The sequence below is a fragment of the Mesoplodon mirus genome (genome assembly GCF_964341445.2).
Source record: "Mesoplodon mirus genome assembly, chromosome: 2".
NCBI lineage: Eukaryota > Metazoa > Chordata > Mammalia > Artiodactyla > Ziphiidae > Mesoplodon > Mesoplodon mirus.
In genome coordinates, this window is record NC_138977.1 from 123,032,603 (window position 1) to 123,059,080 (window position 26,478).

General features: G+C 43.5%; 1 long non-coding RNA gene across 1 annotated transcript; it reads left to right on the forward strand.

The window, feature by feature from the left end:
- Positions 1-1,193: 1,193 nt before the first annotated feature.
- Positions 1,194-26,478, forward strand: LOC309794835. The gene is made up of 3 exons (XR_014292192.1): positions 1,194-1,231; positions 2,155-2,200; positions 26,445-26,478. It is a non-coding gene; the product is annotated as an uncharacterized lncRNA (long non-coding RNA).

Here is a 26,478-nt window from a genome sequence, read left to right on the forward strand (position 1 = left end):
TATAACAATTCTAGTGTGTTTGAAAGGGTATTGCATTATGGTACTAGTCTGCATTTCCATCAGCACTACTGATGTTTTACATCTTTTCATGTCCTTGTTGACCATTTTTATGTCTTGCCTGGAGAAGAGTCTGGTCATGTCCTTTGTGCATTTAAAAAATTGAGTTCTTGGAATTCTCTGGTGGTCCAGTGGTTAGGACTCCACACTTCCACTGGAGGAGGTGCATGTTTGATCCCTGGTCGGGGAACTTGGATCCTGCATGCTGCATGGCCCAGCAAATAAAAATAAAATAAAGGAAAAAAATTGAGTTCTTTATGGTTTTGTTGATGAGTTTCCTGATATGTTCTGGATAGCAGACTCTTACTAGTTGTATAGTGTGAAAATACTTTCTTCCATTCTGTGGGCTGTCTTTTCACTTTCCAGATAGCATTTTTTTTAAATTTTATTTATTTATTATTTTTGGCTGTGTTGGGTCTTCGTTTCTGTGCGAGGGCCCTCTCCAGCTGCGGCGGGCAGGGGTCACCCTTCATCGCGGTGCGCGGGCCTCTCACCGTCCTGGCCTCTCCCATTGCGGAGCACAGGCTCCAGACGCGCAGGCTCAGCAGCTGTGGCCCACGGGCCCAGTTGCTTCGCGGCACGTGGGATCCTCCCAGACCAGGGCTCGAACCCGTGTCCCCTGCATTGGCAGGCAGACTCTCAACCACTGCGCCACCAGGGAAGCCCCAGATAGCATTTTTGATGTGATAAAGTTTTTAACTTTGAGGAAATACTGTGTATCAACCTTTTCTTTAATGCTTGTTCTTTGGTGTCAGATTTAAGAATCAACTGCCAAATGCAAGGTCTTGAAGACTTATTTCCTTGTTTTATTTGAGGGATTATAGAGTCTTCCCTTGGTATCTACTTTGCTAGGGTTTCAGTCTGTGGTTAGAGCCACTGTCAGGGTATAGGGTTATAGTCAGTATTATGGTTCAGCATTGGGGAGTCAGGGGAGTGGGTGATGGTTTAAGGGTCAGGGTCAGGGATTAGAGCTGGGGTGTCGGGATGGAAGGTCTAGATTCCCAGGTTAAGATTGTTAGGTGTAGGGCTATAGGTTAGGAAATGAGGGTTATAGGTTAGGGTTAGGGTTACAGTTAAGTTTAAGTGTAACCTGCCCTCATTCTCCTTCTCCCTTCTCCATCTCCCTGAGGCCTCCAGGATGGACAGGATTCTCCCAGGGTCACACCTGAGTCAGGTAGGTGAGCTGTATCATTGTTTTTCTGCCCCGCCATCCCCTCCCTGTCCTGGGCTCTAAGAGAAGAATGAAATGTGTGTCCTTGTCTCTGACTGTTTCAAATACAACTCAACCTCAGTCGAGGGTTGTGGAGGGCATCTGAAGTCACACAGTGTTTCCCTCTGCCCTTCCTCCCAGTTGAAAATTGTGGTGCTGGCCCCACTCTGCCTGGGCAGTCCCAGGTTCCAGCACAGTTCTGACACAAGGGCACTCAGAAGACATGTGTGGATTTATACAGGACTGTGTGCAGTGACCAGCTGGCCCTCAGGTGCTGCCTTCTTGAGGGCTGCTGGGCCCTCCTGGGATTTGATAGATCCTTTGTCCCATTTGAGCAGGCATCAAAAGAAAATGAAATCTCAGACAGGGTAACCCTTGACCTCTGACCATCAAGCTAAGCACCCATTGTTTCTCCAGTTCAGGCAGCCTAAGCCCTGTCAAGCCCCCGTGACCAATTACACCTAAGCTGCATATACAGCCCCTAGGGATGTTTCCATTACCAACATCCCTGTGGTTGAGAAAAGTGTCTCCTCCTTCAGAGCCTCTTAGCCTGGCAAGACAGGTAATGAACCTCAAAATGTTGAGTGTGGTCCTGCAACAAGAACCATGTGGCAGATCACGGCCCTGCAATCCTTTGGTCTTCTAGTCGTTATAAACTTTTGACATTTATACTTATTAAGCATGAAAGATATGGGGGCAACTGGGCCTCCCAACTGGTGGTTTCCCAGGGGCTGTGTGGCATTGGAGAGCCAAGTGCACCCAGGTGGACTTTGAAAAGTCTGTTGACTATGAATTCTGTGGTATTGAATGATCCTTGAGCTTCCCAGTTCTTCACTGAGCAAGAGTCTCCTTACATCCCTAGCCTTTGGTCTCTGCTCTTTGTACAGGAGAGAGAAGAGACTGGAAAATGAGCAACGTTGTTCTTCGAGGACGGTGAGTAACATGGCCAGGGAGCAGGCATGAATCCTGGGCAACCACCTCCCAGGAACAAAAATGAGGTCCAAAAAAAAAAAAAAAAAAAAAAGAATGAGGTCCATGTGTCTTCCTATAGGGCACATGTGCTATTCTGGGCCAGTGTCTGAGATGCAAGGATGCAAGGACCCAACAGCCAAGGAAGGATACTTGGGTTTACCACCATCCTCAACCTTGCTTTTCAGCAAATGAAAGAACTTCTTGCTCTCGTGGGAGTATAGCAAGAGCCTCAGGTGGGTGGCTGCAGCCCTGACCTACGTGAATGCTTTCCTACCTTATGCTTCAGATTCTGTTATGTGCATCAGGCCATCACTGATATGGAATCTGCTGCTTTCACTGAGGCAGCATCTGTCCTCATGTCCAAGTGCAACACATCAGCTTTCCTGTGGGAACTATATCTCACCTGCTTCCAGTCCAAACAGTTTCAGAGAGCTGACCCCACATTCCACTCACCTGGAAGATGGGTGGATGATCCAAGTCTAGCCAATCCCATTTTCTGTCCTCTGCTTGCTGTGATGGGTTCAAGGATGAGAATGTGACCCAAGCCAGGCCAAAGACGTTCCAAATCATGGGTTTTCATGGAGTCCTAGGGAAGGCCAAACCCTTCCAGGTAGAACGGACGTGGAACAGGTGCCTGCCTGGAGTTGCTGGAGGCCCTGGATGCAGTGAGGGAGACTGTGCCTGTGCATGGATGGCTCAGGCACTCAGCAGGATGGACGGTTGGAGAGGGACCAGGTCACCAAGAGAACATGAGCCCTTGGGCCTGACACCTCCAACCCCACTCTTCAGCTTGTCTCTTGTATTAATTTATTTCTATCATTTATAATAATATTAATTTACTTGACATGAGTAAGCATTTCTAGTCCCTTGTAATCAAAAAAGTCCTGACACATCAGGACCAATTGGGTGGGCGTGTCTTGGGGAGATGAAGACCCTGGGTGGGGTCAGATCTTAGGGGAGCTGCCAAACTGCTCTGTGCCTGTTTCGTCTATGTCCCAGGAGAGGGAAACCCCAGAACAATGAGAGAAGAACTAGCCCGGAGAAAGGGTCATAGGATGGTTCATTGGTGTGCTTGTATTTTCCATATTTTAGGGTTCGTTTTGTGTGTTATTAGGAAATCATCTTTTTATTCTAGATTTACAGGGCAATGTAATAGCTTGCTCTTATTTGATTTTCAATTTCACCTCTCATCCTAGTTTTCTACAGAATTGTCACAGTCAATGAACAAATATGGATACATTACTATGAACTAAAATCCATAATTTATTCTGGTTCCCTTAATTCTACTTTTTATGCCATCGGATCACACCCAGGGTATCATATGGCATTTAGTCATCATGTCACTTTAGGATCTTTTTGGCTTTGACATTTTCTCACAGTATCCTTCTCTCAGTGACCTAGGCAGTGTTCAGGAGGACTAGTCAGGTATTTTGTAGACTGTATTACTTAGTAAATAACTTCATGTTTTTCTTGTGTTTAGAATGGGGTTTTGCATTTTGAGGAAGTATATTGCATGACTTTTTATCATGGGAATGTACTTCAAGGCAGCTTATCACTGTTCATGTTAACTTGGCCTTCCTGGCTCAGGTAGTGTTTGTCAGATTTTCCTCACTGTGACATTACTTTTTCCCCAAGTCTGTACTGTGTGTTTTCTTTAAGATGAAGTTACTATGCAGGACCCACACATCAGGAGATGGAAGTTAGCACTATCTTCTTAATAAGTGACTAGGTACAAACATCAACTATTTGGAATTCTTCCACATAGAAGATTTGTATTAAACATAACTCATAAACACACACACACACACACACACACACTGTTTAATCATTTATTTTTTTACCATTGTGGACACTCCACCCAGATTTTTATTTTAAGCTTTTGGTTATAAATCAGCAGAACAGTATTTGGTTGTTCAATTCACTCCTGCTTTGCCTACTGAGAGCTCTTTCCATGGACTCCTGCTTTCTTCTGACACAGTTCCATCTTGTGGGTTTCCTTTCTTCTTGGTACACATCTTTTTATGTGCTTATTGACCATTTGCATTTCTCTTCTAGAGAAGGGTCTGTTCAAGTCCTTTTCTATTCATACAATTGGGTTGTCTTTTTGTTTTTGATGATTTGTAAAACCTCTGGATGTATTCTGAAGAACAGACTTCTCACTCTTTCATAGAGACATACAAGCAAGCAGGCATGATTTCTAAATAGAGAAACACTAGGCCAGGAATCTGTAGACCTAACATATTCTGCCCCCTAGTGGCCGATGTGCAGGGCATATTTTGGAGGGGTCACAGAGGTCATGGTGTGGTTGTGACAGTAATTCTTAACTTTGAGGATAAAAATCTGCAGTTCTACCTGGGGTCTTGGGATCCATCAAGGAGATTTTTCTGAGTCACCCTGAACACAAAGAGAATCAAGAGCCAAGAGAAAATCTGGGCCGTTGGTTGAGTTGAGGGATGTGCTCAAGCATGTGTATGTGTGTGCTGTTGAGAAAAAAACAGTCACTGATACTTGTTAAACATAGTAATCAGACTTTATTCAGGACCATTAAGATAGGGATACAGACCACTGCCATGGGATTTTACACTGCAGGAGAGAAATTGGGTTCAACTCTGAACACAGCATGGGCAAGTGGGAACTTATAGCCAAGGAGGAGGGGAGGCAGGTGTCACTGGATGGAAAGTTCCTAAGAGGCAACAGCAGGGATAATTAAGGGAGACTCTGGCTAAGCTGACCTGACAGGATTCCCACTGAAGACAAAGGTGGTCAGATATCATCTGAGGGATGGTGAGGATGAGAAGCCCAGTCAGATATGTATAATCCTTAAATAAACTCATGCATATGAGAAATGTAGAACTTTGCCCACAATATGTTAGTCTTTTTTGTTTTAACATCTTTATTGGAGTATACTTGTTTATAATAGTGTGTTAGTTTCTGCTTTATTACAAAGTGAATCAGCTATACATATATCCCCATATCTCTTCCCTCTTCCGTGTCCCTCTTTCCCACTCTCCCTATCCCACGCCTCTAGGTGATCACAAAGCACCGAGCTGATCTCCTTGTGCTGCGGGGCTGTTTCCCACTAGCTATCTACTTTACGTGTGGTAGTGTATATATGTCCGTGCCACTCTCTCACTTTGTCCCAGCTTACCCTTCCCCCTCCCCGTGTCCTCAAGTCCCTTCTGTAGTAGTAGGTCTGCATCTTTATTCCTGTCTTGCCCCTAGGTTCTTCATGAACTTTTTTTTTTTACATTCCATATAATGTGTTAGCATACAGTATTTGTTTTTCTCTGTCTGACTTACTTCACTCTGTAAGACAGTCTCTAGATCCATCCACCTCACTACAAATAACTCAATTTCGTTTCTTTTTATGGCTGAGTAATATTCCATTGTATATATGTGCCACATCTTCTTTATCCATTCATCTGTCACTGGACATTTAGGTTGCTTCCATGTCCTGGCTATTGTAAATAGAGCGGTAATGAATATTGTGGTACATGACTAGTTTTGAATTATGGATTTCTCAGGGTATGTGCCCAGTAGTGGGATTGCTGGGTCATATGGTAGTTCTATTTTTAGTTTGTTTGCTTTTTTTTTTTTGCGGTACGCGGGCCTCTCACTGTTGTGGCCTCTCCCGTTGCAGAGCACAGGCTCCGGACACGCAGGCTCGGCGGCCACCGCTCACGGGCCCAGCCGCTCCGCGGCATGTGGGATCCTCCCAAACCAGGGCACAAACCCGCACCCCCTGCATCGGCAGGTGGACTCTCAACCACTGCGCCACCAGGGAAGCCCTATTTTTAGTTTTTTAAGGAACCTCCATACTGTTCTCCATAGTGGCTGTATCAATTTGTATTCCCACCAAAAATGAAAGAGGGTTTCCTTTTCTGCACACCCTCTCCAGCATTTATTGTTTGTACATTTTTTGCTGATGGCCATTCTGACTGGTGTGAGATGATATCTCATTGTAGTTTTGATTTGCATTTCTCTAATGATTAATGATGTTGAGCATTCTTTCATGTGTTTGTTGGCAATCTGTATATCTTCTTTGGAGAAATGTCCATTTAGGTCTTCTGCGCACTTTTGGATTGGGATTTTTGTTTTTTTGACATTGAGCTGCATGAGCTGCTTGTAAATTTTGGAGATTAAACCTTTGTCAGTTGTTTCATTTGTAAATATTCTCTCCCATTCTGAGGGTTGTCTTTTCGTCTTGTTTATGGTTTCCTTTGCTGTTCGAAAGCTTTTAAGTTTCATTAGATCCCATTTGTTTATTTTTGTTTTTATTTTCATTTCACTAGGAGGTGGGTCAAAAAGGATCTTACTCGAATTTATGCCACAGACTGTTCTGCCTATGTTTTCCTCTAAGAGTTTGATAGTGTCTGGCCTTACATTTAGGTTTTTAATCCATTTTGAGTTTATTTTTGTGTATGGTGTTAGGGAGCATTCTAATTTCATTCTTTTACATGTAGCTGTCCAGTTTTCCCAGCACCATTTATTGAAGAGGCTGTCTTTTCTCCATTGTATATTCTTGCCTCCTTTATCAAAGATAAGGTGACCATATGTGCATGGGGTTATCTCTGGGCTTTCTATCCTGCTCCATTGATCAATATTTCTGTTTTTGTGCCAGTACCATATGGTCTTGAGTACCATAGCTTTGTGGTATAGTCTAAAGTCAGGGAGACTGATTCCTCCAGCTCCGTTTTTCTTCTTCAAGATTGCTTTGGCTATTCGGGGTCTTCTGTGTTTCCATACAAATTGCGAAAATTTTTGTTCTAGTTCTGTGAAAAATTCCAGTGGTAGTTTGATAGGGATTGCAGTGAATCTGAGATTGCTTTGGGTAGTATAGTCATTTTCATAATGTTGATTCTTCCAATCCAGACACATGGTATATCTCTCCACCTATTTGCATCATCTTAAATTCCTTTCATCAGTGTCTTATAGTTTTCTGCATACAGGTCTTTTTCTCCTTAGGTAGGTTTATTCCTAAGTATTTTATTATTTTTGTTGCAATGGTAAATGGGAGTTTTTTCTTAATTTCACTTTCAGATTTTTCATCATTAGTGTATAGTAAGGCAACAGATTTCTGTGCATTAATTTTGTATCCTGCTACTTTACCAAATTCATTGATTAGCTCTAGTAGTTGTCTGGTAGCATATTCAGGATTCTCTATGTATAGTATCATGTCATCTGCAAACAGTGACAGATTTACTTCTTCTTTTCTGATTTGGATTCATTTTTCTTCTCTGATTGCTGAGGCTAAAACTTCCAAAACAATGTTGAATAATACTGGTGAGAGTGGGCAACCTTGTCTTGTTCCTCATCTTAGTGGAAATTGCTTCAGTTTTTCACCATTGAGAACGACGTTTGCTGTGGGGTTTTCATATATGGCCTTTATTATGTTGAGGAAAGTTCCCTCTATGCCTACTTTCTGGAGGGTTTTTAGCATAAATGGGTGTTGAATTTTGTTGAAAGCTTTTCCTGAATCTATTGAGATGATCATATGGTTTTTATTCTTCAATTTGTTAATATAGTGTATCACATTGATTGATTTGCATATATTGAAGAATCCTTGCATTCCTGGGGTAAACCCCACTTGATCATGGTGCATGATCCTTTTCATGTGCTGTTGGATTCTGTTTGCTAGTGTTTTCTTGAGGAGTTTTGCATGTATGTTGATCAGTGATATTGGCCTCTAGTTTTCTTTCTTTGTGACATCTTTGTCTGGTTTTGGTATCAGGGGGATGGTGGCCTTGTAGAATGTGTTTGGGAGTGTTCCTCCCTCTGCTATATTTTAGAAGAGTTTTAGAAGGATAGGTGTTAGCTCTTCTCTAAATGTTTGATAGAATTCACCTGTGAAGCCATTTGATCCTAGGCTTTTCTTTGTTGGAAGATTTTTCATCACAGTCTCAATTACAGTGCTTGTGATTGGTCTGTTAGTGTTTTCTATTTCTTCCTGGTTCAGTCTCAGAAGGTTGTGCTTTTCTAAGAATGTGTCCATTTCTTCCAGGCTGTCCATTTTATTGGCATATAGTTGCTGGTAGTAATCTCTCATGATCCTTTGTATTTCTGCAGTGTCAGTTGTTACTTCTCCTTTTTCATTTCTAATTCTATTGATTTGAGTCTTCTCCCTTTTTTTCTTGATGAGTCTGGCTAATGGTTTATCATTTTTGTTTATCATCTCAAAGAACCAGCTTTTAGTTTTACTGATCTTTGCCATTGTTTTCATCACTTCTTTTTCATTTATTTCTAATCTGATCTTTATGATTTCTTTCCTTCTGCTATCTTTGGGGTTTTTTTGTTCTTCTTTGTTTAATTGCTTTAGTGTAGGTTAGTTTGTTTATCTGGGATGTTTCTTGTTTCTTGAGGTAGGATTGTATTGCTATAAACTTCCCTTTTCGAACTGCTTTTGCTGCATCCCATAGGTTTTTGGTCGTCATGTTCTCATTGTCATTTGTGTCTAGGTATCTTTTATTTCCTCTTTGATTTCATTGGTGATCTCTTATTTATTAAGTAGTGTATTGTTTAGCCTCCGTGTGTTTGCATTTTTACAGATTTTTTCCTGTAATTGATATCTAGTCTCATAGCGTTGTGGTCAGAAAGATGCTTGATATGATTTCAATTTTCTTCAATTTACCAAGGCTTGGTTTGTCACCCAGGATAGGATCTATCCTGAGGAATGTTCCATGAGCGCTTGAGAGGAAAGTGTATTCTGTTGTTTTGGGATGGAATGTCCTATAAATATCAAGTCCATCTTGTTTACTGTATCATTTAAAGCTTGTGTTTCCTTATTTATTTACATTTTGGTTGATCTGTTCATTGGTGAAAGTGGGGTGTTAAAGTCCCCTACTATGATTGTCTTACTGTCAATTTCCCCTTTTATGGCTGTTAGTATTTGCCTTGTGTATTGAGTGCTCCTATGTGGGGTGCATAAATATTTACAAATGTTATATCTTCTTCTTTTATTGATCCCTTGATCATTATTTAGTGTCCTTCTTTGTCTCTTATAATAGTCTTTGTTTTACCGTCTATTTTGTCTGATACGAGAATTGCTACTCCAGATTTCTTTTGATTTCCATTTGCATGGAATATCTTTTTCCATCCCCTCCATTTCAGTCTGTATGTGTCCCTAGGTCTGAAGTGGGTCTCTTGTAGACAGCATGTATATGGGTCTTGTTTTTGTATCCATTCAGCCAGTCTATGTCTTTTGAGTGGAGCATTTAATCCATTTATATTTAAGGTAATTATCGATATGTATGCTCCTATTACCATTTTCTTAATTGTTTTGGGTTTGTTATTGTAGGTCTTTTCCTCCTCGTGAGTTTCCTGCCTAGAGAAGTTCCTTTAGCATTTGTTGTAAAGCTGGTTTTGTGATGCTGAATTCTCTTAGCTTTTGCTTGTCTGTAAAGGTTTTAATTTCTCCTTGAATTCTGAATGAGATCCTTGCTGGGTAGTGTAATCTTGGTTGTAGGTTTTTCTCTTTCATTACTTTAAATACGTTCTGCAACTCCCTTCTGGCGTGCATAGCTTCTGCTGAAAGATCAGCCCCTTGTTCTGGGGCTGTGGCCTTAGAAAAGGTCATAGTTAAGGTGTCCTCCTGTTCTGTCGACGTTGGGTGAGGTCTCACCCAAGAGGACTTGGGCCATTTGCCCGGAGGACCGCAAAGGTAAGCCAGGGAGCCCCAGGCAAGGCCACCACCCTGATGCCAACCTTGTAGCCCTCTGAACCTTGCCTGGATGTGTGGAGTGCGTTTGGGGGCTGGATGTTCCTGTCTTGGGGGGTAGGTCTGCCTCCATCATGGGCAGGCTGATGAGGGGTGAGAAGCCCAGTGGGCTGGACACGTCCACAGCCCTGTCCCAAGCTGGCCAGTCAGTATGGCGTGAGTCCAGGCAGCGATCTTCAGCCCAAAGTTTATGCCAAAGACTCTAGGTCAATCTCTTTGGTCCCAGGTGGATATGTGATCCGACCTAGGTTTGTGCCTGATCTGGGAAGAGAAGATCGAGTGGGCAGAAAAAGCAGTGATAATGGCTGGGCAGGGCCCTAATCCCTTCGGGGCAGGCCTGCCCATCTGCTGGTCACTGTCATGGCAGAGCCCCAGGTTGGAGATCGGTGAGGAGCTCATTGATGGGGACAACCAATGCATCTCCACGAGTGTATGGACATGTTGCCCCACCCCGAACCCTGCCCCAACTTCCCATGAGGGCCAGTACCGGCTATGGGTAGTTTGGCCATGAGGATTATCTGGATCCTGGGCACAGGGGATTACAGTTCCCGCTTCTGGGCTACGAAGAGAGCTCAGCACAGCTGGCTCTGACCAGGAGCACCATGCCATGCTTCCCCCCAGGTCAGTTGCAGGACCCAGAGCTCACCAAGGAGGAGTACAAAGGTGAGTAGGCCGGAGCTGAATGCTGGGCCTCACAGGGTGCGACCCCAGGTGCTGGTCTTGGGCCTGGACCAAAGGCTGGCCTCAGGTGACCGGTCTGGTGGACTGCAATTTGCCCACATATAACGAACCGAGAATTGGTCTCAAAGGAGGGAAAGATCTGAAGCCACCCACACCCCCAAACCCCACCCACAGCCAGAGGAGGGTCACAGATGGTAGAGCAAATTATGCACGGGACAGAAGGGCAGACAAACAGCTGTCCAGAGCACCGAGCTGAGACCTATGGGGCCTTGGTCATGTCCTGCCATTCCTGGAGGTCCCAAAGATATGGAAAGGGAGGAAGGAGAAGAGGGCTAGTTATTACATATGTCTAACTCTACCCTGGCATGCCAGCTGCTTTCATTCACCAAGGCAGAGGAAATCATCTCCATAATAAGTGTATGGGAAGAAGAAAGAAGACATATCTGATAGCAGAAGAAAGACTCCAATTGACCCGATTCAGCCCAGAAAATGCTGAAGGTGACCCCCCCCAAATGTAAAACAAAACAAAATAGAACAGAACTCTGGAAACTCAGTTCGATTGCAGGGTAGAAACTTCATCAACGTTACAGAAATTGGTGGCCTTTCCCTACACTCACAACAATCTATCTGAATGAGGAAGAAGGCAACCCCATCGAAAGTGATGGTAAAACACAGAGAAAATACCTATGAGTCCATCTGACCTACGACCTTCAAGACCCATAACTCAGAAACAGGATGAGAGACATACGGATAAAAGAAAATGAAGATGACACACATGCAACATGGAAAGTTAGGCAGTGCTCATGCATCAGAAGAGTCTGTCTTGTGCAATTGATTCCACACCCTTGAAGCAATCCAGAGAGTCGATGCTATTCCTCTCAAAATACCCACAGATTTTCTCAGACAAGTACAACCTAGAATACCAAAATGGGTCTGGAAACCCAAAAGAACCTAGAGAGTGTCCATACGCTCTTCAGAAAGAAGTGCAGACTTCAAACGTCCAACGCTGCTTGATTTCCAACTAGACTACAAACCTAGCATCATCAGGACAGCATGGTATTGGCACACAAGACATCCACATAGATCCAAGCAAGGGAACAGAGAGCCCCGAAAAAAGCCTCACTTGTGCGGTCAAAGGAGGTGAGAAGGTCCCATGGGGACAAGATAGCCTGTGCAATGAATGGTGCTGGGGAAACAGGACCGCTCTATGCACAAACATCACACTGGTTTTCTTTCTCATACCACCTACAACAAGAAGATTACATCAAATCAACTACCACAACTTAAATCCTGAAGCCAGACCAGCCATAGAAGAAACCCATAGGCAGTATGTTCTTGGACCTCACCCTTAGAAGCATGTCTGAGGATCAGTCTTCTCAGGCAAGGGAAACAGAAGCACAATAAAGGCAGTTGTGGCTCCAGGCAACTGAAAAGTGTTTTAGGTGGCACAGAGAAAGCATCTGCACTCTGAAAAGGCAGTAGAGTGAACATGAGAAAACATTGATTTGCAAACGATGGAAATGAAGAGGGGATCAACTGGCTAACAGACTGAGAAGTCTCACAATGCACACCATCGAGACCCAAAAACACTAACCGAGGCTGAACCCTAACAATGTGTGTGTGTGTAGGTATGTGCACCTGTAAATATTCTATACATAATATACTTAGATTATATATAATAAACATATTCTATATCATGAATTTATTATATAGAATAAGTTTAGGATACATAATATATATATTATAGACAATATGCATTATATAAATTATGTATCATAAATTTCTCTACATAATATGTATATACTGCATATATATTATGCATCATACTTAGAGATACAAATACTTGTGTGCTCATGCACTCACACATGCACAAGCCACATGATCACAGGGGAGAGGAATTGAGTAGAAGTCACAAACTTTTCCTATGTCCGTCTATAGGCAAGGACCAAATCACAATGTTCGTCCATTGTGGATAGGTGGGGATTTACACAAGGATATGTGACCTGGAGACAAGACTGCCAGGAGCCAATGCAGAGGCCACCCACCCCAGAGGCCAAGAGGAGACATGTGGGCCTGAATCTACTTGCAACAGGAGGGCCTGGAAGATTGTAAGCCAGAGAGAGCATTGTGTGAAATTTCTTGACCTTCAGCCCTCCCACAGCAAGAGTGGGATATAGGTTGCTGGAGGATGAGCGATTCTCTGGAGATCCCAGAGCAGACCCAGGCTTGTTTCAGCTGGATTCTGCACTAGACCAGCCCGTGATGCCTTCCTTCCTATGTGAGGTTTGTGCCTGCGTCCATGTGATACCAGCCTATGGGTTTGACAGGCACTGTAGGTGCTTCTAGGTCTATCCGCCTAATGGCTTCCCTAGGAAGTCGATACGAGAATGAGCGCCACTGTTCAGATGGGGAGACTGGGGAGGAGAGGCCTATGGCTTGTACAGGGCCACATCACTGATGACATGGAGGAGAGTCACCAGGTCTTGAAAGCAGCTATGTCCACAGAGATGGAGCCCTGGATCTGCCCCCGCTGTGTTGGTGTCACTGGTCTGGGCCAGGGGACAGCAGGACTTGACCTCACTTCCCTGGCGAAAGAGCCCATTGGAACCTGGAACTTGCGGAATGAGGCATCCACATCCTAGAGGAGTCCCCACCCCAGGTCATGGGGCTGCAATCATGGTTCTGCTGTGTCCCTATGTATTGCGGCTGTGACCTCAGGAGAGGTCACAGTCAGGGTGTATTACACGGCAGTCAACCTTGGGTCAAGTCTCACCCGAGCTGTCTTGGGCCATTGGATTAGGGGACCCCAAATGTAAACCAGGGAGCCCCAGGCCAGGCCACAGCTCTGATGCCAGCCGGGTAGCCCTCAGTCCCTTGCCTGGTTGTGTGGAGTTGGTTTGGGGGTGGGTCTTCCTGTCTTGTGGGGTGGGTCTGCCTCCAGCTTGGGCAGGCTGATTAGGGGTGAGAAGCCTGGTGGGCCAGACACATCCACAGCCCTGTCCCAAGCTGGCCAGTCAGTATGGAGTGAGTCCAGGCAGCGATCTTCGGCCCGAAGTTTATGCCAAAGACTTGAGGTCAATCTCTTTGGTCCCAGGTGGATATGTGATCCGACCTAGGTTTGTGCCTGATCTGGGAGCAGAAGGTCGAGTGGGAAGAAAAAGCAGTGATAGGGGCTTCCCTGGTGGCGCAGTGGTTGAGAGTCTGCCTGCCGATGCAGGGGACACGGGTTCGTGCCCCGGTCTGGGAGGATCCCACATGCCGTGGAGCAACTGGGCCCGTGAGCCAAAATTACTGAGCCTGCGCGTCTGGAGCCTGTGCTCCACAACGAGAGAGGCCGCGATAGTGAGAGGCCCACGCACCGCGATGAAGAGTGGCCCCCGCTCTCCACAACTAGAGAAAGCCCTTGCACAGAAACGAAGACCCAACACAGCCAAAAATAAATAAATAAATAAAGCAAACTGTCAACAAGTAAAAATAAACACTATTATATTTAAAAAAAAAAAAAAAAAAAAAGCAGTGATAATGGCCGGGTGGAGTCATGATCCCTTCAGGCCGGGCCTGCCCGTCTTCTGCTCACTCTCATGGCAGAGCCCCAGGGCAGAGATTGGTGAGGAGCTCATTGATGGGGACAACCAGTGAATCTCCACGAGTGTGGGGACAGGTTGCTCTGCTCCACACCCTGCACCAACTGCCCACGGGGGCCAGGACTGGCTCCGGGGATTGGGGCTGTGGAGGCTTCTCTGGATCCTGGGCACAGGGCACTACAGTTCCCAATCCTGGGCTATGAAGAGAGCTCAGCACAGCTGGCTCTGACCAGGAGCACCATGCCATGCTTCCCCCCAAGTCAGCTGCAAGACCCGGAGCTCACCAAGGAGGAGTACAAAGGTGAGCAGTCTGGGGCTGAATGCTGGGCCCCACAGGGTGAGACCCCAGGTGCTGGTCTTGGGCCTGGACCAAAGGCTGGCCTCAGACCACCAATCTGGTGGACAGCAATTTGCCTACACATATGAACAGAGGATTGGTCTCAAAGGAGGGAAAGGTCTGAAGGCACCCACAACCCCCAAGCCCCAACCTCCAGCCACATAAGGGTCACAGATGGTAGACCAAATTACGTACGGGAAGGAGGGGCAGACGAACAGCCATCCAGCTCACCGAGCTGAGTCCTATGGGGCATTGGCCATGTCCTGCCATTCCTGGAGGACCCAGAGGGATGGTGAGGGAGGAAGGAGAAGAGGGCCAGTTATTACATACACCTAACTCTAACTCTGGCACACGGTCTGCTTTCATTTACCAAGGCAGAGTAAGTCATCACCATAATAACAGCATGGTAAGAAGAAAGAAGAAGTATCTGACAGCAGAGGAAAGACTCCAGTTGACCCAATTCTCTTAATAGAAAATGCTGCAGGCAACCCCAGCCCCTCCACAAAAAATAAAACAAAACAGACCAGAACTCTGGAAACTCAGTTCAATTGTAGGGTAGAAACTTCATTGACGCTACAGAAATCCATTGTGTTTCTCTACACTAACAACAATCTATCTGAATGAGGAAGAAGACAACCCCATCAACAATGATGGTAAAACACAAAGAAAATACCTATGAGTCCATCTAACCCACGACCTACAAGACCCGTAGCTCAGAAAATGGAATGAGAGACATACTGATGAAAGAAAATGAAGATGACACACATGCAACATGGAAAGATAGGCGGTGCTCATGTATCGAAAGCGTCCGTCTTGTGCAAATCATTCCACACACCCGAGGCAATCCAGAGAGTTGATGCCATTGCTCTCAAAATACCCACAGATTTTCTCAGACAAGTATAACCTAGAATACCGAAATGGGTCCGGAAACCCAAATGAACCTAGAGAGTTTCCATACACTCTTCAGAAAGTAGTGCAGACTTCGGACATCCAACACTGCCTGATTTCCAAATAGATTGCAAACTAGCATCATCAAGACAGCATGGCATTGGTACAGAAGACAACCACATAGATCCAAGCAAGGGAGCAGAGAGCCCCCAAAAAAGCCATGCTTATGCCATCAAAGGAGGTGAGAGGGTCCATGGGTACAAGATAGCCTGTGAATTGAATGGTTCTGGGAAAACTGGACTGCTCCATGCAAAAGCATCACACTGGATTCCTTTCTTGTGCCACGTACAACAAGAACCTCACACCAAATCGACTACAACATCATAAAACCTTAAGCCAGGCCAACCCTAGAAGAAACCCATAGGCAGTACATTATTGCACCTCAGCCTTAGAAGCATGTCTGTGGATTGTTCTCCTCAGGCTAGGGAAAGAGAAGCACAATAAGGCAGTTGGGGTTCCAGGCGACTGAAAAGTGTTTTAAACGTCACAGGAAAAGTGTCCTCACAATGAAAAAGGCAGCTGAGTGAACGTGAGAAAACATTGATTTGCCAATGATGGAACTGACAAGGGGATCAGCTCCAATACAGACTGAGGAGTCGCACAATGCAAGCCTTCCAGATGCAAAAACCCTAATTTGAAACTGAACCCTAACAAGGTGTGTTTGTGTACGTATGTGCACCTGTAGGTATTCTATACATAATATACCAGATTATATATAATAAACATATTCTATATCATGAATTGATTATATAGAATAAGTTTAGGATACATATTTTATATATTATAGGCAATGTATATAATATATATATTATGTATCATAAATTTTTCTACATAAAACTTATATAATACATACATATTGGGGAAAGCTGGGAATCCAGAATCCATGAAAGATGTTCTCCATCCTGTCCCAGCCACTGAGTGACCTGGGCCCTTTGGCTGACAGGGTCTTCATTGTCTTGCCAGGTGTCAGGCCTGTGCCTCTGAGATGGGAGAGCCACGTTCAGGACACTGGTCCACCAGAGACCTCCTAGATCCACGTAATATCAAACGGAGAATGATCTCCCAGAGATTTCCTTCTGAATGCTAAGAACCAGCTCCATTCAACGACCAGCAAGCTACAGTGCTGGACACCCTATGCCAAACAATAAGCAAGAGAGGAACACAACACCATCCATTAGCACAGAGACTGCCTAAAATCATAATAAGGTCACAGACACCCCAAAACACACCACTGGCTGCCATCCTGCCACAAGAAAGACAGAATCCAGCCTCATCCATTGGAACACAGGCACCAGTCCTCTCCACCAGGAAGCCTACACAACCCACTTAACCAACCTTAGCCACTGAGGGCAGACACAAAAAACAATACGAACCACTCACCTGCAGCATGTGAAAAGGAGACCCCAAACACAGTAAGTTAAGAAAATGAGAAGACAAAGAAACACACAGCAGATGAAGCAGCAAGTTAAAAACCCCAGGCAAAACAAATGAAGAGTAAAGAGGCAGTCTACCTGAAAAAGAATTCAGAGTAATGATAGTAAACATGATCCAAGATCTTGGAAATAGAATGGAGAAAATACAAGAAGCATTTAACAAGGACCTAGAGAACTAAAGAGCAAACAAACATTGATGAACAGCACAATAAATGAAATTAAAAATTCTCTAGAAGGGATCAATAGCAGAATAACTGAGGCAGAAGAACCGATAAGTGACCTGGAAGATAAAATAGTGGAAATAACTACCACAGAGCAGAATAAAGAAAAAAGAATGAAAAGAATTGAGGACAGTTTCAGAGACCTCTGGGACAACATTAAATGCACCAACATTCGAATTATAGGGGTCCCAGAAGAAGAAGAGAAAAACAAAGGGACTGAGAAAATATTTGAAGAGATTATAGTTGAAAAGTTCCCTAATATGGGAAAGGAAATAGTCAATCAAGTCCAGGAAGCACAGAGATTCCCATACAGGATAAATTCGAGTAGAAACCTGCCAAGACACATATTAATCAAACTATCAAAAATTAAATACAAGGAAAATATATTAAAAGCAGCAAGGGAAGAACAACAAATAATATACAAGGGTATCCCTATAAGGTTAATGGCTGATCTTTCAGCAGAAACTCTGCTAGGCAGAACATATTTAAAGTGATGAAAGGAAAACACCTAGAACCAAGATTACGCTACCCAACAAGGATCTCATTCAGAATTGAAGGAGAAATTAAAACCTTTACAGACAAGCAAAAGCTAAGAGAATTCAGCACCACCAAAGCAGCTTTACAACAAACGCTAAAGGAACTTCTCTAGGCAGGAAACACAAGAGAAGAAAAGACCTACAATAACAAACCCAAAACAATTAAGAAAATAGTAATAGGAAATACATATCGATAACTACCTTAAATATAAATGGATTAAATGTTCCAACCAAAAGAGATAGACTGGCAGAATGGATACAAAAACAAGACTCATATAAATGCTGTCTACAAGAGACCCACTTCAGACATAGGGACACATACAGACGGAAAGGGAGGGGATGAAAAAAGATATTCCATGCAAATGGAAATCAGAATAAAGCTGGAGTAGCAATTCTCATATCAGACAAAAGAGACTTTAAAATAAAGACTATTAAAAGAGACAAAGAATGACACTACATAATGATCAAGGGATCAATCCAAGAAGAACATATAACAATTCTAAATATTTATGAACCCAACATAGGAGCACCCTAATACATAAGACAAATGCTAACAGCCATACAAGGGGAAAATGACAGTAACACAATAATAGTAGAGGACTTTAACACACCACTTTCACCAATGGACAGGTCATCCAAAATGTAAATAAATAAGGAAACACAAGCTTTAAATAGTACATTATACAAGATGACTTAATTGATATTTATAGGACATTCCATCAAAAACAACAGAATACCCTTTCTACTCAAGTGTTAATGGGACATACTCCAGGGTACATCATATCTTGGGTCACAAATCAAGCCTTGGTAAATTTAAGAAAATTGAGATCATATCAAGTATCTTTTCTGACTACACACTATGAGACTAGATATCAATTACAGGAAAAAATCTGTAAAAAATAAAAACACATGGAGGCTAAACAATACACTACTTAAGTACCAAGAGATCACTGAGGAAATCAAAAAATACCTAGAAACAAATGACAATGAAAACACGATGACCCAAAACCTATGGGATGCAGCAAAAGCAGTTTGAAGAGGGAAGTATATAGCAATACAATCCTACCTCAAGAAACAAGAAACATCTTAAACAACCTAACTTTACACATAAAGCAATTAGAGAAAGAAGAACAAAAAAAAACCCAAAGTTAGCCAAAGAAAAGAAATCATGAAGATCAGATCAGAAATAAATGAAAAAGAAATGAAGGAAACAATAGCAAAGCTCAATAAAACTAAAAGCCGGTTCTTTGAGAAGATAAACAAAATTGATAAACCATTAGCCAGACTCATCAAGAAAAAAAGGGAGAAGACTCAAATCAATAGAATTAGAAATGAAAAAGGAGAAGTAACAACTGACATTGCAGAAAGACAAAGGATCATGAGAGATTACTACAAGCAACTCTATGCCAATAAAATGGACAGCCTGGAAGAAATGGACACATTCTTAGAAAAGCACAACCTTCCGAGACTGAACCAGGAAGAAATAGAAAATACTAACAGACCAATCACAAGCACTGTAATTGAGACTGTGATTAAAACTCTTCCAACAAACAAAAGTCCAGGACCAGATGGCTTCACAGGAAAATTCTATCAAACATTTAGAGAAGAGCTAACACTTATCCTTCTCAAAATCTTCCAAAATATAGCAAAAGGAGGAACACTCCCAAACTCATTCTACGAGGTCACAGTCACCCTGATACCGAAACCATACAAAGATGTCACAAAGAAAAAACTACAGGCCAATATCACTGATGATCATAGATGCAATAATCCTCAACAAAATACTAGCAAACAGAATCCAACAGCACATTTAAAGCATCATACACCATGATCAAGTGGGGTTTATCCCAGGAATGAAAGGATTCTTCAATACACACAAATCAATCAGTGTGATATGACATATTAACAAATTGAAGAATAAAAACCATATGATCATCTCAATAGGTGCAGAAAAAGCTTTTGACAAAATTCAACACCCATTTATTTTTTATTTTATTTATTTATTTTTAAAACCTTCTTGGTCAATTTTTTTTTTAATTTTATTTATTTATTTATTTATTTATGGCTGTGTTGGCTCTTCGTTTCTATGCGAGGGCTTTCTCTAGTTGCGGCAAGCGGGGGCCACTCCTCATCGCGGTGCGCGGGCCTCTCACTATCACGGCCTCTCGTTGCAGAGCACAGGCTCCAGATGCGCAGCTCAGTAATTGTGGTTCACGGGGCTAGTTGCTCCGCGGCATGTGGGATCTTCCCAGACCAGGGCTCGAACCCGCGTCCCCTGCATTGGCAGGCAGATTCTCAACCACTGCGCCACCAGGGAAGCCCTCAACACCCATTTATGATTAAAAAAACCCCTAGAAGGTAGGCATAGAAGGAATTTATCTCAACATAATAAATGCCATATATGACAAACACACAACCAACATCGTTCTCAATGGTGAAAAATTGAAAACATTTCCTCTAAGATCAGGAAGAAAACAAGGTTGTCCACACTCACCACTATTATTCAACATAGTTTTGGAAGTTTTAGCCACAACAATCAGAGAAGGAAAAAAATAAATAAAAGGAATCCAAATCAGAAAAGAAGAAGTAACTCTGTCACTGTTTGCAGATGACATGATACTATACAGAGAGAATCCTAAAGATGCTACCAGACACTACTAGAGCTAATCAATGAATTTGGCAAAGTAGCAGGGTACAAAATTAATGCAAAGAAATCTCTTGCACTCCTATACACTAATGATGAAAAATCTGAATGATAAATTAAGGAAACGCTCCCATTTACCACTGCAACAAAAAGAAAAAGATACCTAGGAATAAAGCTACCTGAGGAGATAAAAGACCTGTATGCAGAAACTATAAGACACTGATGAACGAAAATAAAGATGATACAAATAGATGGAGAGATATACCATGTTCTTGGATTGGAAGCATCAACATTGTGATAATGACTGTAGCATGCAAAGCAATCTACAGATTCAATGTAATTCCTATCAAACTACCACTGACATTTTTCACAGAACTAAAACAAAACTTTTCGCAATTTGTATGGAAACACAAAAACCCCTAATAGCCAAAGCAATCTTGAGAAAGAAAAACGGAGCTGGAGGAACCAGGCTCCTGGACTTCAGACTATACTACAGAGCTACAGTAATCAAGACAGTATGGCACTGGCAACAAAACAGATATATAGATCAATGGAACAGGCTAGAAAGCCCAGAGATAAACCCACACACCTATGGTCAACTTATTTTTGATAAAGGAGGCAAGAATATACAATGGAGAAAAGACAACCTCTTCAATAAATGGTGCTGGGAAAACTGGATAGCTACATGTAAATGAATGAAGTTAGAACACTCCCTAACAACATACACAAAAATAAACTCAAAATGGGTTAAAGACCTAAATGTAAGGCCAGACACTATCAAACTCTTAGTGGACAACCCACTCAGAACGCTCTATGATATAAATCACAGCAAGATCGTTTTTGCCCCACTCCTAGTGAAATGGAAACATAAACAAAAATAAACAAATGGGACCTAGTGAAACTTAAAAGCTTTTGCACAGCAAAGGAAACCATAAAGAAGATGAAAAGACAACCCTCAGAATGGAAAAAAATATTTGCAAATGAAGCAACTGACAAAGGATTAATCTCCAAAATTTTCAAGCAGCTCATGCAACTCAATATCAAAAAAGCAAACAACCAAATCCAAAAATGGGCAGAAGACATAAATAGACATTTTTCCAAAGAAGATATACAGGTTACCAACAAATATATGAAAGGACGCTTAACATCAGTAATCACTAGAGAAATGCACATCAAAACTACAAAGAGGTATCACCTCACACTGGTCAGAATGGCAATCAAGAAATCTACAAACAATAAATGCTGGAGAGGATGTCGAGAAAAGGGAACCCTCTTGAACTGTTGGTGAGAATGTCAATTGATACAGCCACTATGGAGAACAGTATGGATGTTCCTCAAAAAACTAAAATTGGAACTACCAAACGACCCAGCAATCCCACTGCTGGGCATATATCCTGAGAAAACCATACTTCATAAAGAGTCATGTACCACAGTGTTCATTGCAGCTCTATTTACAATAGGCAGGACATGGAAGAAACCTAAGTGTCCATCAACAGATGAATGGATAACAAAGATGTGACACATACATACAATGGAATATTACTCAGCCATATAAAGAAACGAAACTGAGTTAGTTGTAGTGAGGTGAATGGAACTAGGGTCTGTCCTACAGAGTGAAGTAAGTCAGAAAGAGAAAAACAAATACTGTATGCTAACACATATATATGGATTTAAAGGGAAAAAAAAGGTTCTGAAGATCCTAGTGGCAGGAAAGGAACAAAGACGCAGATGTAGAGAATGGACTTGAGGACATGGGGAGTAGGAAGGGTAAGTTGGGAAGTGATAGATTGGCATGGACATATATACACTACCAAATATAAAATAGCTAGTGGGAAGTGGCCACATAGCACAGGGAGATCAGATCAGTGCTTTTTGACCACCTAGAGGGGTGGGATAGGGAGAGTGGGAAAGAGGGACATGCAAGAGGGAAGAGATATGGGGATATATGTATATGTATAGCTGATTCACTTGGTAATAAAGCAGAAACTAACACACCATTATAAACAAGTATATTTTGGTGGTCTCCTTCTCCCATCTCAAGAGCCAGGAGGAGTGCAGAACTTGAAGGGCCCTTGGACAAAGAGGACACCAGCTAACCAGGAGCTTAGAGGGCTTTTCCTCCAGAGTTTTACTAGCCTTTGTAAATCTGAAAGATGATTTATTTCCTTTGTATTACATTATTGTCTAGATGAGGGGTTGGCACAGTTTCTTAAAATTGGCCAGAGGGAAGATATCTTAGGCTTTAGTAACTGTTTTACAGCCTCTGTCACAGTACCCAGCTCTGCTGTCATCCTCTGAGAGCCACCATTGAAAACGTGCAGTGAATAAGCATGGCTGTTATTTCCTAGCAAGACTTCATTTACAAACATGGGCAGCAGCTGAAGTTTGCTGGCCCCTGGTCTATACTTAGGTAAAACGTAAAATGTAAATGTATCCTGTCAGTGTGACTTTCTTTCTGTCTGTAATCATATGTGGTCACCAGCCAGTCACATAACAGTTACTGACTTTTTTTTTCATGAAAAATGCAGTTCCTCTCCCTGTGCTGTGTCGCTCACTGTCCAAAGGCCTGCCAGGTGGGAAGATGCAATGACACAGTGTTTCGTGGTGACAGAAGACTTGAGTTCCAAGTGGTCACTGTGGCTGGAGCACAGTGTCCAGTGTGAGGGGCGGGCATCGGGGTGTCATCTGCAGAGAAGATTCTGTTTGTTACCTAGAACCTTTGGTGGAGGCTTCTGGAAGACGGGTTTAGGAATTGGAACTCAATCCTGGGAGTTGTGGGGAAACACTGGTGAGTTTTACACAGAGGAATGTTTTGTTTATTTATTTATTACCATGCAGAACACTAAACTTTATTCACTTTATTTATATATTTAACAGTTCTAAAGTATTTACTTCTTGCTTTGACAAAAAATGAAAGAAATACAGGAGCACTGCACAGCTCCTCTTTAGGAGAAAAGGGTTATATATACAGCTGCGGAGAGTTACGGTTCCTCCTTGACATATGACGAAAAACAGTAATAAAAAAGTGCTTCATTGATCAACAAAGGGCTAAGAGCTGCAAGCATTTATTCACACTATACAACAGACACAAGAAACATGTATCATAACCTCTGGCACCTGTCATGAGGACCTGCCCAATTTTTAATTAGACTGACTTCTCCCTACCTGCAAGGCCAGACCACACAGAGTGTGGAAAACTTACACCCTGTTTCATTAAATTCAAATTCTGAGAAACCTGCTGTCACTGGGAAGTCAGAGACATGCTCAGATGCTCTTGGATTTGCCTGGACTGACAGTACCATGGAAGGCTTCTGGGCCACGTGTTAACTACACCCAGGCACACATAGGAGCCACCTTCTTGAGCCACAACTTGCCCCTAGCCAGGGAACTGCTTCCAAAGGGTGAGGTGAGTTCCCAGGTCTCACCCCCACTGCCCACCACAATCCACCCTGTTAGCAGTTAGCAGCTGTTAGCAGAGACAGGCATGGCCCTTCTCCCAAGAGGGAGGGCAGGCACAAGACATGGATGCCGAGATCACAAAGCACAGACCTAAACTCAGCAGAGGAATGTTTTAGAGACACCTTTCTGGGTGCTTGTGGAGTCTGGACCGAGGGGTGTTCTGTGGGTCTGACTTGGAGGCTGGAAGATTTTGAGTAAATGATGTGGGGATCCAGGGGAACGGAGGTGCTGCCCTCAGCTGTGGACGTGGTGCTGGGGATGCAGAAGGGGCAGTTCTGATGATACTGGTAGATTAGTGGTTCTCCCAATGCGAGCAAGCATTGAATCACCTGGAGGACTTGTGAGAACAATTGCTGGGCCCACCCCAGAGGTTCTGAGTCAGGAGGTCTGAGCTGGGTTCCCAGGTGATGCTGCTGCAGGTGGTCCGGGACCACCGTCTGAGAAGCTCTGCCTTGGAAGGTCCAGATGATGAGCCTCAGGGATTTGGCTGGTGGTATAAAGGTGAGGGAGAGGGCAGGAATAAGGAGGGTATGTGACCAGATTTCTGGTTTGGGCGAGAGGGTGGTGCTCTTTACTGTGTGAGGTACAGGAGGAGCAGTTTGGGAGAACAGTTAATTCAGTTTAGGTCTTATTGAATTTACGGATAATCTCCTGAAAGATACTCAAATGTAACTGGTTACTTGTGTCTAGGCATCAGGACACAGAGCCTAGAGGGAGAGAGATGGAGGAATCTTCACCTCGTAGATGATCCCTGAAGATGTTATGCATTGAAAAGTGCCTGCAGATTGAGAATCAAGCAGGGCCTGACATACAGATGAACATGTATGCAACGGGCAGGTGGAAAGCCCCATGGGGTAGATAAAATGCAGTCAGAGCGGGGGCAGAAATAAAGATTAAGAAAACAGATTGTGTATTAAGTGATGTAAAAATATTGCTTAGAAGCCAAGGAAGATCAAGACTGAAATGTAGTCACTGAATTTGCCAAAGTAATCGTCAATAACCTTGCAGATGTAGAGAGCAGTCTGGGTGGGGTGCGGGGTCGCTGGCCAGGCCTCTGCAGGCTGAGGCTGGATGGAGAGTCAGGGTTAGATAGGGAGATCAGAGGGGGTCAGCGCAGGTGTGTGATGACGGCCAGCGACTTTGTGTCAGGTGTGTTATGAGTGGGGAAAGAGAAGTACCTTTTTTTTAAAAAGCTTGGGAATGTTTACAGCCTGTGCAGATGGTGATGGGAGGGATCCAATAGAGAAGGTGAACTGATGGATAGCCTGTGGTGCTGGAAAGCAGAGGGAGGGCATGTATACCTCAGGTGGGGGTTGGCCTGGGACACAGACAGGAACACGTGTGTGAAAACAGCCGTGGGAAGAGGGATGCAGTGCAGGTGGGCTCTCTAGGTGGCTCACGGGAAGGTGAGGGAGTGCTGGCACCTTCCGTTTTCACTGTGCATTAAGTGACGTCCACCTCTGCATTGGGTGAGTAGGGGCGTTTGAGGCCAGATGTTTGAAAAAGGTGTGTAAACGGTTCATTTGGATGTCCCAGAAGTGGGACTGAGGGCCCGTGGGAGGGATGGGGGTGCTGTGGAGGCCGGCGGAGGTTCAGGGTGGTGGGTTAATGTTGGCTCTGCCTCAGCACTGGGTGTGACAAAGGCAAAGCAAGGCATGGAACTCAGGCTGGCGCTGTGCCGGGTGATGCATCTGAAGGTGAGTGAGGATGGGAGTTGGGAGTAGAAAAAGCTGACAGATGAGGTCACTCCAGCTTAGAAAAGGGAAGTGACTTACCTGTGGCCGAAATTCTTTGGGCAGAGACAGAAATCTCAGTCTCCTGACATTCAGGTCAATCACTTTCCTGCACACCACCCTGCCTCTGTGAGAGAAGGAAAAACTTCTTCCACTAGAAACAAGTTCTAACTTTCCCCATGTTCTTGGTGGCTAACGGTACCATCTCATTCCTTAACAGTGGTTGGTAATGAGTATTTCTTTAACGAAGCAATTGTGTGACTTCTGGGTCAGGTTAATGTGCTGTAAAGAATCCTGGATATTTTTTAAGCTGTTTGAAAAAGATTTTGGGGATCCTTGTAAGTAAATACTGGGGTTTCAAAGATGGAAGATGGCCTAGGAAGAATGGAGCTAGTATTAGTAGCCTGAGAAATCTGCATGGAAAATCAGTACCCGAAGATGTACTTTAAATACTGCCCTGAAAGGAGAACTTTAAAAACGAGAATTTTCCCACAGCGTTCCATATGAAAACCCCAGTGTCACAAGTTCACTCAGAGCAGCCGCCTGGGAGGAGGTCTGTTTTGTTCAGAGACTGAAGGGCTGGGCCATGGGTGCAGCTCAGAAACGTGTTGGCGTGTCCTGATACCTGTGAGTCTGGAGAGACCACATGTGAGCCTGCAGGTTAGGAGTAAGGCGCCTGGTTGTTTTCACCATGATTTTTTAAGGCCAAGCTTCTCGAGGTACCAGATGGGCTGTAGTGAAGGGCTTACTGATCCCGTCGGGGGCATGAGAATAGGTTATCCTTGAAAACAAAGCATCTGATGCAAAGTCAAAATATAACTGAGGTTAGGGATTGACATTAATGGAATCTGAATCTGAAAGTGGCCTCCTTTTGTAGTAAATATTGGTTGTATGTTTTCTATATATTTACTGAAGGTGGACGGGGAAGAGGACGTCTGGACACGTGGAG